The sequence below is a fragment of the Arachis hypogaea genome, chromosome 18 (assembly GCF_003086295.3).
Source record: "Arachis hypogaea cultivar Tifrunner chromosome 18, arahy.Tifrunner.gnm2.J5K5, whole genome shotgun sequence".
NCBI classification, from domain to species: Eukaryota; Viridiplantae; Streptophyta; class Magnoliopsida; order Fabales; family Fabaceae; genus Arachis; species Arachis hypogaea.
The window spans coordinates 51,277,823-51,286,728 of NC_092053.1; positions in this window are offsets into that span (position 1 = coordinate 51,277,823).

Here is an 8,906-nt window from a genome sequence, read left to right on the forward strand (position 1 = left end):
TCAATACCTCAAATTCAACATTCTTAATAGGGTTTGAGGTCTCTTACCTTACTCCAGAATCAAGGGACCAAGAACAAGCCTTCCCTTCAAGCTAATTAGATCCTATAACACAAAGGAGCTCAAAATCTCAACATTTTTCCTAAGAAACTCAAAAATCAAGGCTAGGAATTCGAAGAAGAAAACGTAACTTACCTCAAGATTGCTTGTATGGGTTTTGTAGAGCTCGACGCCGTGGTCGTGTCGCCGCAAACGGTGCATCAATCGGAGCTCCAGATCAAAAGTTATCAACCATGGAATATTGAGATGAATAGGAACAAGGGTTTCAATCTCCCCTCTCTTCCTTTCTTTGTTTCCAGCGTGTGTGTGTTTGTTTTAGGGAGAGAGAGTGCTGAGCTTCATTAATTAAATGAAGCTTGGCTGGGCCTTGGACCCAACTTGGGTCTGGTTGGCCCGGTTTGGCCCGTTCGGCCCAATCTTGGGCCGATTTCTTTAAAATTGGTGTCGAAATTCTCGTTTCAAATTTCTTTACCACATTAAACCATAAAAACCTCATTTCTCACTTTCTAGAATGTATATTAATTTATAGGTTAATTAGCCATAAATTAACCAGATTTTACATTCTATCCACCTAAATGGGAATTTTGCCCACAAAATTTGAATGTAGTTACCTGAGAACAGGTGTGGGTAGTCTGCTCGCATCTCTGGCTCAAGCTCCCAGGTGTGCTCCTCAACACCAGCTCGACTCCATGCCACTTTCACTAATGAAACCTCTTTTTTCGTGCAACTTCTCAATACTCATGTCATCAATCCTGGCCGAGGTCACCGGTAGAGTCAAGTCTTCCTTTAACTGAACCGTTTCAAGTTCTAACACATGGCTAGCATTAGGAGTATACTTCCAGAGCTGCGACACATGAAACACGTCATGCAGGTTCGAAAGGTGAGGCGATAGAGCCATCCGATACGTCACCGGTCTAACTCTCTCAAGAATCTGAAATGGACCGATGTATTGGGGGTTCAGATTTTTCGTCTTAATCGCTCTGCCGACTCCTGTTATTGGAGTAACCTTAAGAAAAGCATGGTCTCCTTCCTCAAACTCTAAGGGCTTCCGCCTCTGATCGTCGTAACTTTTCTGACGGATCTGAGCAGTGAGTATCCTATCTCTGATTACCTTAACTTGCTTGGTAGTCTCAGCTATCAATTCCGACCCTAACAAGCTCTTTTCCCTGGCCTCATACTAGCATAACGAAGATTGACATTTCCTCCCATACAGAACCTCATACGGAGCCATTCCGATGCTCGCATGGTAGCTATTATTGTACGTAAACTCCACTAGCGGCATATACCGATCCCAGCTTGCCGGTTGATCCAGAACACAATTCCTCAACATATCTTCTAGGGTTTGGATTGTTCTCTCAGATTGACCATCGGTTTGAGGATGGTAACCTGTACTTAAGCTCAAACGGGTTTCGAAAGCTTTCTGGAATGCACCTCAGAACCTTGAAGTGAAACGGGGATCTCTGTCAGAAATTATAGTAGTAGGCATACCATGAAGTCTCACAATCTCCTTTATGTTCAAACGTGCTAACCCCTCAAGAGTATGATTCATCTGAATGGGTAAAAAGTGAGCTGACTTTGTCAGCCGGTCCACAATTACCCAGACAGCATCAAAATCGGTTCTAGTCCTCGGCAATCCTGACACGAAATCCATCGCAATGCTCTCCCACTTCCATTGAGGAACCTCCAAAGGTAGCAGCGTCCCGAAAGGTCTTTGATGTTCAATTTTCATCTTTTGACAAGTTAAACACTTCAAGACATATTCCGCCATATCATTCTTCATACCAGACCACCAGAACATAGACTTTAGATCATTATACAACTTGGTACTCCCAGGGTGGATTGCAAATCCGCTTTTGTGCGCTTCCTGAAGAGAGGAACTTTTGCATGTCTAGAAATTTTGTGGATAAATCCTCGTTGCAAGTATAGTTTCTAAACCTTCAAAAGTCCTTTCATACAAACGTTTTGGTTGTCACAAGTAACAAACCCCTTTGAAATTGATAACCGAGTATTCAAACCTCGGGTCGTCTTCTCAAGAAACTGCAGGGAAGTATGTTCTTATTATTGGTTATGAGTCTTGTAAATTAGAGGTTTTAGAAAGTAAGGTAGGGGTTTTAGAAAGTAAGGGAGCAGTATGATGCATAAGAAAAATAAAATAAATAAATAATTGTAAAATAAACTCTTGGCAAGGTATGAGAAATTGGAGGTCCTATCCTAGTTATCCTTATCAGGTGTGAAGAGAATTGGGTTTTAATCCCACTTTGTCAGCCTTTACTAAGCAAAGGAAGGTTGAGTGGACTGATTGGCTTGATTCTCAAGTCCTAGTCAACTCCTGTAGAGAAACTAGCCTTAGAGCAATCCTAGCTCAAGCAGAATCTGCCAATTTCAATCACTTGCTGAGTTTGATAACTCAAGTATTACCAATCACTTGACCAAAGCCAAAAGGGAGAAAAAAATATCTAAATTAAATTGAAAGCAATCTTAAACAGAGCAAAGCAATCTTAAATCTGAAATACCTCAAATAACATTAATTAAGAAAATTATATGTAACATGGAAGAGTTCATAAATTTAATTGAGAAAATAAATAAAAATAAAGAACCTGGATTGAGAGCAACTCCTAAAACTAAGAGAAATCCTAAATCCTAATCCTAAGAGAGAGGAGAGAACCTCTCTCTCTAAAAACTACATCTACTCCTAAAATTGTGAATATGAATGCCTTTTTTATGAATGGATGCAATCCCTCTACTTTATAGCCTCTAATCTGTATTTTCTTGGCCGAGAACTGGGTCAGAAACAACCCAGAATTCGTTGGTTGCAAATTCAAACATGCTGAATTTTCGTCACTGCGATGCGTCCGCATGGAGCACGCGATCGCATCGCCTAGCGTCAAGGCAACTATGGCATATTATATATCAAATCGAAGTCCCGAACGTTAGCTTTCCAATGCAACTAGAACCGCGTCGTTTGGATCTCTGTAGCTAAAGTTATAGCCGTTTGAGTGCGAGGAGGTCAGGCTGGACAACTTAGCAATTTCTCCAACTTCTTGTATTCCTTCCACTTTTGCATGCTTCCCTTCCATCCTCTGAGCCATTCCTGTCCTATAATCTCTGAAAGCACTTAACACACATATCAAGGCATCTAATGGTAATAAGAGAGGATTAATAATAAGTAAATATAAGATCAAAGAAGCATGTTTTCAATCATAGCACAAAATCAGGAAGGAGTTGTAAAACCATGCAAATAGTATGAATAAGTGGGTAAAGAGTTGATAAAATCCACTCAATTGAGCACAAGATAAACCATAAAATAGTGGTTTATCAACCTCCCTACACTTAAACATTAGCATGTCCTCATGCTAAGCTCAAGAGAAACTATAAAGGTGAAGGGGAATGGTAGAATGTATGAAATGCAACCTATCTGTATGAATGCAACTATATGCAGAATGTTTCTACCTACTTGGTTAAAAGTAAAATAAGTTCTCCAAGACAAATATAAATCAGATTCCACTAATTCAAATCATATAAAATAAAGTACAAGTAAACTTGTAAGAAGATAGCTCATGAAAGCAGGGAACAAGGGATTGAGCATCGAACCCTCACTGGTAGTGTATACACTCTAATCACTCAAGTGTTTAAGGTTCGATTCTCTCAATTCTCCACTAACCTTTCTTTCTAAGGCTTGCTCTTCATCTAACAATCAACATAAATTTAATGCACAGATACACATATCAAGAGGTCTTTTAAGGGTTGTAATGGGGTTAGGGTCAAGGTAGGATTGTATTTGGGCAAGTGGACTAAAATCTGAATCTTAATTAACTTAAACTTTCCACCTAACTTTAGACAATCCATGTAATCATAATACCACATCTAACTATCCATTAACCATGTTTTCCACATATTCATGCATTCTAATTTCAAGTACAGTACATATGCATTGCTTTCACCATTTACTTTGGGGCATTTTGTCCCCTTTTACTTATTTGCTCTTTTTCTTTCTTTTTCTCTCTCTCTCTTTATATATATATATATTTTTTTTTTCTTTTGTTTTTCTCAATGCATATGATTAAATTATTGAATGCATGAATATGTCCTAAACATTTCTTTCACATTTTCATAAAGATATATAACACCCAAGTCTCAAACCAAATATTTCGAAACCCACTTTTCCCACACTTAAATCATAAGCACCCTCACTAGTCTAAGCTAACCAAGGATTCAAATTAAGGACATTATTGTTTTCCGCTAAGAGTTAGTGATGAGCTAAAATAAAGAATAAAAGGGGTAAAATAGGCTCAAATTGGTTTGCAAAGGATAATGAAAGGTAAGGCCATATGGTATGTAAGCTCAGTGAAACAAAGGCCTCAATCATATAAATGCATGTATACATCAAACCATGGAAATATAGAATTAAGCAAGACAAAGATCACAATTTTAGAGAGAAAAACACACACCAAAAATAAAATATTGGTTGGTAAAATGCAACCAATTCAAAATAGGCTAAAAAATCTCATTGGTTTTGTATGTTCGAGCTCTAAACCATGTTCCAGTATAATATCTCTTCAAACAAGTGTAACATTAAATTTTATTCAAATTAATGAAAATGCTCTAAAAGGTTTCTTGAAAAAGAAAATATTACTTCAACCAAGTGGTAAAATATGCACAAAATTAAATAAATATGCAATCAAACATGCAAATGCAACAATGAACAAACAAATAAAATAAAAATTTTGGTGTTGAGTCAGGAAATAACTAACCCATGGAGATCGGTATCGACCTCCCCACACTTAAAGATTGCACCGTCCTCGGTGCATGCTGAGATGTGCAGGTGGACGGGTTGCTCTAACTGATGCTTTTCTTCAAGATTTTGCAGATGGACTTGTCTGTCTCCCCATGCAAACGTCTTCCGGTTCCCTTCCGGGTGGCCATCCTGAAAGAAAAAGGGAAGAAAAAGTAACCCAGTAATAAAGATAAGAAAATAAATGAAGTATGGGTGGGTTAATGCCAAATGATAATGGTCTCATTTACATGGAAGCTTCAACATGTACGTGAGAAAACAATAGAAGCAATGGCATACCGGTGGTGCAAAATTTGCAACAATGGGGAAGAGAGTGGGGAAGGAGAGATAATATAAATTCATGTTAATGCAAAAGTAATACAGATATAAAAGATTGGCATTGATTTAAATAATATTACTCAATCAGAATGAAACAAGTCATTAAGCACCAAGAAAATACCAGAAAAGATGTAACAGTTGAATAAGAACATTTGAACACCAATGGTAAAATAATAAATTTAGAAAAATAAAATATGCAATGAATGAAAGTATGCAAATAAATAAAATAAAATAAAAGATAAGAAGAATGAGAAGGGAAAGAAATAAAGTAAGAAAGAAAGAAGAAAGAAGAAAAGATAGAAGAAATTAGGATTAGAGAAGAAAAGATAAGAAAATTGGCACTAATCTGAGTAGGTTGTGTGACACTGGCGATGCGGTCGCGTGGGTGACGCGGTCGCGTGGTGCGCAATAAGGTCAGGCGACACGGACGCGTGGGGCACACGATCGCGTGACTTAATTTGTGCTAGTGGCGCGAGTGCAGCCTCGCGGTCGCACAACACTTTGTTCGAAACTTGGTATTGCCAAAATCCAGGGTGACGCGGTCGCGTGGTCGACGCGATCGCGTGAGTGGCCATCATGGGAATATGACGCGGACGCGTGAGCCATGCGTCCGCGTGGTAAGGCATGTGCGGTCAGCACCAGTCCAGCACCACTATCGCACAACTTTCGGTCGTGCACCCTTCGTACCTCGATTTTCAGGTCACGCGGCCGCGTGAGTGACACGGTCGCGTGGGAGCCATTTTTCCCACATGACGCGGACGCGTCAGCGACGTTGCCGCGTCGCGTGCGTGCTTCTTTTTTTTTTTATAATGCAATATGCAGAATGCAATGCTTAAAGTGAATGCTATGAAAACTTTCAGGTTCAATGAAAAATTAAAATAAAATAAAAACAAACAACATGAAATAAAATTGAAAAAGAAACGATCATACCATGGTGGGTTGTCTCCCACCTAGCACTTTTAGTTAGAGTCCTTAAGTTGGACATTTGGTGAGCTCCCTGTTATGGTGGCTTATGCTTGTATTCATCCAGGAATTTCCACCAATATTTGTACTTCCAGTAACCTCCGGGGTCCCAAACTTGGCATAGAAAGCCTTCAAGTAAGTTAAAGCAAGTGACAAGGCCCCAAGAGTGCTGATTTCTAGATTGAATTCCGGGGATCCAGACCTTGCCTTTGCACCCATCTTCTTGTTGATCATCATTTTTCCACTTGGATGGTGAACAGTCGGAATTCTCACTGAGACATCCAAACAGCTTCCTAGACCCATTCAGTTGAGCTTTATATCAATCTTTGCGTTTAAACTTAAAGCTTCCAACCATAATGAACCTTGCAGGACAATTCTTACCACTGGCCATCTTCCTCTTACTCTTAATGCCACAAAGAGCTCTAAGTTGACCATCCATCTCCAGTAGCCCATATTCAAGTGGAATTAGAAAGCTAAGGGATATGAATTTTACCCACTTGAATATTGTGAAGGATGATGGCAACTTAGGGGGAGGGGTCTCCAATAACTTTGGCAAGGTGATTCCAAACTCCACTCCCTTGTGCTCTTTGACAACTTCCACCTCTTTGCAAGCTTCTTTAATTTCAACCTCTTCCTTTTGGTAGCTTTCTTCCAATTCAATCTATTCTTCATTACTTACCAAGGGCATGGGAGGCTATGCTTCTTCTTCTTTAATCTCCATCTCTTGATCGACCTCTTCCAAGTTTTTAATCATGATATGCCTTGGAGGTTGTACACCCTCCTCAACATCAATTTCAATAGCCTTGGAAGGAGGTTCTATAACCTGACTTTCCCATGGAGGTTCAGCATCTCCTAAGTCTGCAACCACTTCTTCTTCTTCGATAATTACAGCTTCCTCCACTTGTTCCAGTACAAAGTCATGCTCCGTACTGTCCACTGGAGTTTCTAATATCTCCTTCATGCTATGTTCTTCATTAGATTGCCCACATGAAGCCATGGGAGCACTTTGAGTGTCTGAGCGTCGGGAACCTAATTGACTTATCGCTTGATTTAGTTGATATAGAGTTGCATGAAATCGATCCGCTGCTTCCTTGAGATGATCCCTTGATTCTTCCTTCACTAATTCTTCAACCACTCCTTCGACTCCAAGGGTTTTTACTACCTTCACCTTTAGGGCCTCCTCTAGCTCCTTATGAAGTATGGATTCGCGAAGATGATCCCTTCTCTCTTGTTCCATGTCAATAGCATCATTGAGATCATGTTGCTCTTGGATTGATGGATGTGGGTGCTCTTCCATGGATGGTGGTGATGGGATGGAGAGATCATTCTGTGGTTGACAAGGAAGTACACTAGAGCTTGAGGGTTGATTGTTGAAGGTATTTGGTGGTCCGATTTAGGCGAAGAGAGCTTGTATAATAGAGTTTAGATCGGCAAGTGCTTTCTCCATGGAGGTTTGGGGTGGATAGGAGGGTTCATTTGGTTCATAGGGTGGTTGGTATGGTGGATACGAGTTAGGGTCATATGGAGGTGAATGGTTGTAGGTGGCTTGTGAGTATGGTGGTTCAAAGCTGTGTTGAGGAGATGGTTTATAGGCATATGGTGGTGGTTGTTGATAGTCCATTGGAGGTGGTTGTTGCCATGAGGGTTGATCAAATCCTTGTGGCTCCTCCCATCTTTGATTGTTCCAACTTTGATGCCTGTTCTCATTGTAATTTCTTCTTCCTGTAACATAATTGTAACCAGACTCATAGTCAAAGGGGTGAGAGTTCATAGTAGCAAATAAAAATTCAAAACAAAAATAAAAACAAATTTAAATTAAAAGGTTATTTAAATTTTGAATTTGAAAATTAAATTTTGAAATTTTGAATTTTAAATTTTTGAATTTTGAAATTTGATTTTTGAAATAAGATAAGATAAAATAAAAATTTTAAAATAAAAACCAATAACCTCTAAACTTAAGAAAAAGCAAAAATAAAAACAAATAAACAAGCAGAAATAAAATATTTACAATAACCAATAATAAGGCACACGTTTGCAATTCCCCGGCAAACGGCGCCATTTTGAAGAGAGGAACTTTTGCGTAGTCTAGAAATTTTGCGGATAAATCCTCGTTGCAAGTATAGTTTCTAAACCTTCAAAAGTCCTTTCATACAAACGTTTTGGTTGTCACAAGTAACAAACCCCTTTGAAATTGATAACCGAGTATTCAAACCTCGGGTCGTCTTCTCAAGGAACTGCAGGGAAGTATATTCTTATTATTGGTTATGAGTCTTGTAAATTAGGGGTTTTAGAAAGTAAGGTAGGGGTTTTAGAAAGTAAGGGAGCAGTATGTTGCATAAGAAAAATAAAATAAATAAATAACTGTAAAATAAACTCTTGGCAAGGTATGAGAAATTGGAGGTCCTATCCTAGTTATCCTTATCAGGTGTGAAGAGAATTGGGTTTTAATCCCACTTGGTCAGCCTTTACTAAGCAAAGGAAGGTTGAGTGGACTGATTGGCTTGATTCTCAAGTCCTAGTCAACTCCTGTGGAGAGACTAGCCTTAGAGCAATCCTAGCTCAAGCAGAATCTGCTAATTTCAATCACTTGCTGAGTTTGATAACTCAAGTATTACCAATCACTTGACCAAAGCCAAAAGGGAGAAAAAAATATCTAAATTAAATTGAAAGCAATCTTAAACAGAGCAAAGCAATCTTAAATCTGAAATACCTCAAATAACATTAATTAAGAAAATTATATGTAACATGGAAGAGTTCATAAATTAAATTGGGAAAA